General features: G+C 35.2%; 1 non-coding gene across 1 annotated transcript; it reads right to left on the reverse strand.

Moving 5' to 3' along the window:
* Positions 1-2,294: 2,294 nt before the first annotated feature.
* On the reverse strand, positions 2,295-2,366 carry TRNAP-AGG (transfer RNA proline (anticodon AGG)). The gene has a single exon. It is a non-coding gene; the product is annotated as a tRNA-Pro (tRNA).
* Positions 2,367-6,191: the final 3,825 nt, after the last annotated feature.

A 6,191-nucleotide genomic window follows, 5' to 3' on the forward strand; every position in this document is an offset into this window, starting at 1 on the left:
GGTTAATGTGAATATACGAAGAAATCTATCCATTGAAAGGTTTATAAATATAATACATAGGAATTTTATCTTTCACTTCACTTTTTTACTTACCCCTCCCCTCATGGATTTTGTACTCTCGTCAGTTAAAATTGCAAAGAACCCTGTTAAAATCAAGCCATTAAAGTTAAAGAAGCTGCTTACAAGTGACCATCCATATACACTACTGGCAAGGCATTCTCTCAAACCATATCAAAAGATTTGTGATGTAACGGGAATGGTTGCGCCATATACACATCCTAAATCCCACATAAGATTCTATGATATTGGTGTATATGAGTACATAGGCAATCTCGACTATTCGGAAGTGGAAAATTTCTACGAATTAAACATCTATACACGATAACGAAGAGTTTTGTTTATTATTTGTGACTATGAATAAATAGAACAGCTGATTACTCTAGAATTCTACCATTTTATTCAGATGTCTATCAAGATATCTGTGGATATGCATATTCAATACATGACAGATTTTAATATTTATGAATTCATTTGATCTCAAAAAGACATTTTTTCTAACTAACTATTTGCCTTACATAAGTTTCTTTTTCGGTTTCTTTTTCACCCATAGATGCCACATTCTGATTTTACTGATGACATTGATGGGTTAGAGGATTTTCAGGAGGATGCAATAATACATAAGGAGGAGAACTTTGTTCATAGAGTTGTTCTCTTCAAAGACTTCCATCTCTGTGATAAGTTACAGGAGAATATTCGTGATGCAGCTTTTGAAAATCCCTCACCTGTTCAATCCATTGCTATTCCAAAGGTTCTTTTGGGGATGGATGTACTGTGCCAAGCCAAATCTGGCACAGGGAAAACAGCCGTGTTCGTTTTGGGAACTCTGGAGGCATTTGTAAAAAATAGAACCATAACACTGGTGATTGTTCACAATGTAGAAATGGTGGAGCAAATAAAGAGCGAATATAAGAGGTTCAGTAGAGGGATCGATGTGAAGATTGAAGATATATACAGTGATTGTGGAGTTTCCATTGATATTTTAATCGGAACACCAGAAAGTATTGAAAAAGCCTTATCTGAACAAGATAGAGGCCGATCTTCATGTGGAAGGGGCCGTGGATCCACTGCCAATCATCCATCCAATGGGATACCTCAAGCGTCTTTGGATTTTATCTTGTCCAACGATTTTTCAATGATTGTTGTGGACGAGTGTGATCTGATAATTGCGGATCTGAAATCACTGGAACGTATTTTTTTCAATAAAACTATCTTAATGTTTACTGCAACTTTAACCAAGAAGTCTAAGGGTGAATGCTTAGCCCTTCTAAAGGATCCCTTTGAAATTTACGTTGATGATGATTCAAAATTGACTTTGCATGGCCTGAAGCAGTTTTACTTGGAAACAAAAGAGTCGGAGAAGATCCAGCATCTAAAGCAAATTATCAGTAGAAAATTCGATAAGGATGCTGAAGCTAGCAAAATGATCATATTCTGCAAAAGAGTTCAGAATGCCAAATTTATTGAGTCACAGTTGCCAAATTGCAGGGCAATCACTCCATACATGAGTATGAATGAAAGAATTTCTGTTTTAAACGAATTTAAAGACAAGAAATTCTCTGTTCTAAGCACAACAGATATTTTATCGAGAGGAATTGATATTCAGGACATTAATATTGTTATAAATTATGATATCCCCGAAACTCCACAAATTTATTTACATCGGGTCGGAAGAGCTGGACGATTTGAATCAGAAGGTTTAGCCATTAATTTTGTAAACGGTCAAATAGATACTATTCGACTAAACGAAATAATGGATCGGTATGAAATAGACATTCTAGAATATTCTGAATAAGGTCTGGCCAAATCAAATGAGATATATGCTATTATTAAATACACCTTTTAGAAAAGTCTACGCATAGTTTCAACCATTCAGGTAATATTTACGTAGTCTCACTTTCTGAATCGATCTCGTATTCTTTTCTATTTTTTAATATAGTTCTCTTTAATCTGTTCTGTTTATTGAATTCCATGCAGATATATTTTTGTAAGTCACTAACTGCGCCCCTTAATGTTTCCAAATCTAAATCATTTTTTACAATATCAACAAACTCCTTGAAAAAATACTTAAAGTTATTGTCACTGGAATTATACCTGGAAAGTATGCTTCGTGCTTCTTTTTTGTAAAAAATACTGGATTTGGATGGCTTTATTGAGAATCCCCTAAAACTTGATGCTAACGAGGGAGTTTTTTTCATGATATAAAAAAGGGCTAAAAAATCATAGAGATAAATTGATACCATCTCCGGGGATCGAACCCGGGACCTCTCGCACCCTAAGCGAAAATCCTACCACTGGACTAAGACGGCACATGTTGAAGTTATTATTTACTGAAGTTAAATATTTGGTAAACTGGACTCGGATAAAATTTGTTTGAAAAAGCCAATCATCTACTTCCTTTGGTGCTTGGATATTCACATATTAATCTGTCAATAAAGCCACCGTTATGGTGACAATTACTTCCAAAATTGTCTGGATTTATAATGCCAGTTTTTCAACTTTTTCGCCCTCATTATGAAATCGCAAGTTACTTCAAATCTACACTTTCTAGTAGCTCTAGAATCAAATACCTTCATATTCTACGACAAATTGAGCAATATATCTCAATTTGCAGTCACAACCAACCATATAGAAAATGGATATCCAACATCGGAACAAATTAGGGAGGATGCCCAAAACCTATCAACAAATGTATTACATTTCGCCTTGGCTGATGAGTTTCTGTTCTTTTCAACAGATACATCTTTGGTCGCTTTTAGACTTTCTGATAAGCAATTCATAAATGTTCAAACGAGTGATTTGTGTGAATTCAACTCTCAGGATAAATGTGAGACTCCAGATTTCACCATCTTCAACAACATTCCACATTATTCTACTTCATATTTTATCCAGCCAACATTCCTTGGCATTTCTTCAATCTTTTCTCAGAATGGATTTTTGTTTTTCTCTACAGATACTACAATCTATGAGTATATTTTCAATTCTATTCTGTTTAAACTGAACGAAACCATACACCATAGTTTTCCGATTTCAAAAATTATAGCAACGGGGAAGAATGTATATGTGACAGATTTCAGGAATAGAGTTACAGTATATACACTGAAGAGTAACAACGGAGACACAACCAATGGGTCGAAATATCATCCTCTGCCAAAGTCATTTGATTTTATCTCCCCCAAAATATTTTATAACAAAATTCCCTTTTTAGTTGAAGGGCCTAAACTATTTGTAGGCTCTATCAGCGCTGATTCCACTGCTGTAATCAATCTTTTCTATGAAGCTGATGGAGAGATAGTCGATATGGAGTTCAGTGAGAAGGGTGGAGTAGCAGGAATAAGTATTTTACAGGATGGCTTTGTTACCATACAGTTGGTGGATCTTAACTCTAAAAAGCTTATTAAAAATGTATATCCTGAAGGGCTGGGTTATGGAAATGTACAAAATACACCAAGTTGTTATGTGGAGTCTGCTTTTACATTCGTCAAAACCTCTTTAGTTTCTGTCAAAAATGGCCACGCAAGCATAATTGATGAATTCACGGAAGATAAACCATTTGGTATCCTTCAAAATACCTATGCAATAGAGGAAGTTAAAAAAAGTGATACTGAGTTTGATGAGAAGTATGGAATTGAGAAAACTGTAGAGAAGAAGATCAAAGACAGGATAAAGTATTCGGATAAAGAGAATGTAATCCAAGCCGACAAGGGTAAAGAAAAGCTCGAGAAATTAAAGATGGCAGAGCAAGAACGAAAAAGGTATTTGCAGAAGAAGCACGAGAAAACCATAAGCGCATATTCAAACTCAAACGTAAGTGATATGAACAGAGCTTGTGAGAGTAAGAGAATTCGTAATAATTCAGATGATTCGGAACTTATAATTAGGCATAGTCGCCAAAACAGGGATGTTAGTGATTCAGACGACTTTGTGGTGGGAAAGAAGAGTGGATATGTAAGGAAACGTATCCAGGATGATGAAAGTTCCTGCACGAAGTTATCTAATTATAGAAAAAGCAGGCCCATTAATCCAAAGGCATCGGGCAAAGAGTATGAAAACAATTCCATTTCAAACAACTTTTGTATTATTCCAAGAAATCCAGGCACCTTCAATACCAAAGAAGCTAATCTGCTATTCTTTGGTCCCCAGGGATATATGCTTTCAATTGACGGTCAGGTTAGTAATATTATCACCATCAAATACCATGATAATCAAATGGAGCCGATTGAAATCAAGGATACCCAGTTTTGTACATTAGGTTCTTTTTACAACAATAACTATGTGGTGTCAAACAGATCAGTAGTTACATGTAGTGTGAATGGCAATATATACTCTCTAGACGAACCCGCGGAGTTAATAGGAATTAATAACAACTATATTTTTATCTTTCACCAAAATATCTTAAAGATATTTCCTCTTCCGGATGATAGAATCGACTCGATAAAAAAAGAGATTCAAGCTTTATGCACATTGTTTATAGGTCCATTCTACACATATTCTATTGGGGAGAGTAAAGTCGCAATATTTACAAATAACAATTGCTTATTGATAACCCTAGGTGAAATATCCACTAGACAAGAAAAACCTAAGGTTGGATTTGATCAAAACGGATCGTCGAATGAATCTTGGTCTCTCAACAATAATGTTGGGGTAAAATATGTTCCATGTGGAGTTGTCAATTTCAGTGCTTTTTATGAGAATGATCTGTATGTGCAAATGCAAGGAATGCTGTTTCTATTGAAAAATGATTTATTTGTTAAAGTTTCAGACCTAAAAGTCGCACCACTTACCATTTACGATGGATTTGTTATTTCCTTGAAGGAAAATCATTCGATCCTGCCAAAGCCAGAAGTAGAGTATAATTTGTTGAAAACTACAGAAACAAAACCCAAAACAATTAATCAAAATGAAATCAAAACAAGTAAGTTTAAATATGAATAAAATTGGTTGATATGAGGATCGATAGAGAGTATTTTCAAATGGGTTCAAAGGTTTGTTCGACATATCGTGGAGGAATATGTTGCGTATATGGCTGTCTGTTGAAGATATCACAATGGGTATCTGCAGATTCGTCCGTTCTGACATCCATATCCTCCACAACCCACTTACTATTTTCAAATTTTTTGTAAAATTTTTTCTTTACAATTTTTTTCAGAACACCCCCATTATGGGTATCACAAACTGCGGTAGACATAAGAGAAGTAAGACGGGTGCAAAGAGGAATATTATGCAAAAAAAGAGGAAGAATCAGATGGGCAGGCAGCCATCTTCTACTAAGATTGGTGAAGAGCGTGTAAAAGATGTTAGGTGTCGAGGTGGAAACTTCAAGAAACGCGCACTCCGTTTGAACGAAGGCCAGTTTGAATTATTATCCACAGGGTTTAAATCTACAGCCAAGATAGAGCAAGTTGTTTATCATCCTTCTCACAATGAGCTGATGAGAACAAACACGCTCACAAAGAGTTCTGTTGTGAAGATTGCAGCAGAACCATTTGTGGAGGAGATCAAGAAAAATGCCGATAAATCTGATAAGGTTTTGGATATTATGGCCAGTCGTGGATTTGCTTATGCTATTATCACAAGTCGACCAGGACAGTGTGGAAGTGCAGATGGGTATATTTTACAGGGAGAAGAGTTAGATTTCTATCAAAATAAGTTAAAAAAGGGAAAAGTAGAGGCATAAATAAAAATGTTAACCCAACCGATTTTTAATATTTTTGTATATTTTGGCATTTCAGTTTGTATTGAAATTTTTTCGAAAAATACTTTTTAATCCCATTATGAATGATGAATCCTTTCCAGAATTCGACTTCTCGATGATCGGTGGGTTTGGCAAGAAGACTTCCAATGATATTTCTTCTGGCCAAAAGAAGGAAAACATACCAAACAATACCAGTTTTCTAAAGTCAAAGGTGTCTGACTATGTTCAGCCCAATATATTGGCACACCCTCTATATGATACATCCATCAATTCTCAGGACTTTAAGGAGGAATATAAAGATTCAAGAAACGATCTTACAGAGATATTAACTTCAGCAAAGGATATTTCCACCAATCCAATTGTACAGCAGATTCACGAATATTTAGATGCAGATGCGTTGGAACAAGATAGATTTATTAGAAAATTGGATGAGTTTGAG

Source organism: Rhyacophila brunnea, unplaced genomic scaffold (genome assembly GCF_057557595.1).
Source record: "Rhyacophila brunnea isolate RB1 unplaced genomic scaffold, BYU_Rbru_1.0 scaffold_186, whole genome shotgun sequence".
In the NCBI taxonomy this organism is placed as follows: domain Eukaryota; kingdom Metazoa; phylum Arthropoda; class Insecta; order Trichoptera; family Rhyacophilidae; genus Rhyacophila; species Rhyacophila brunnea.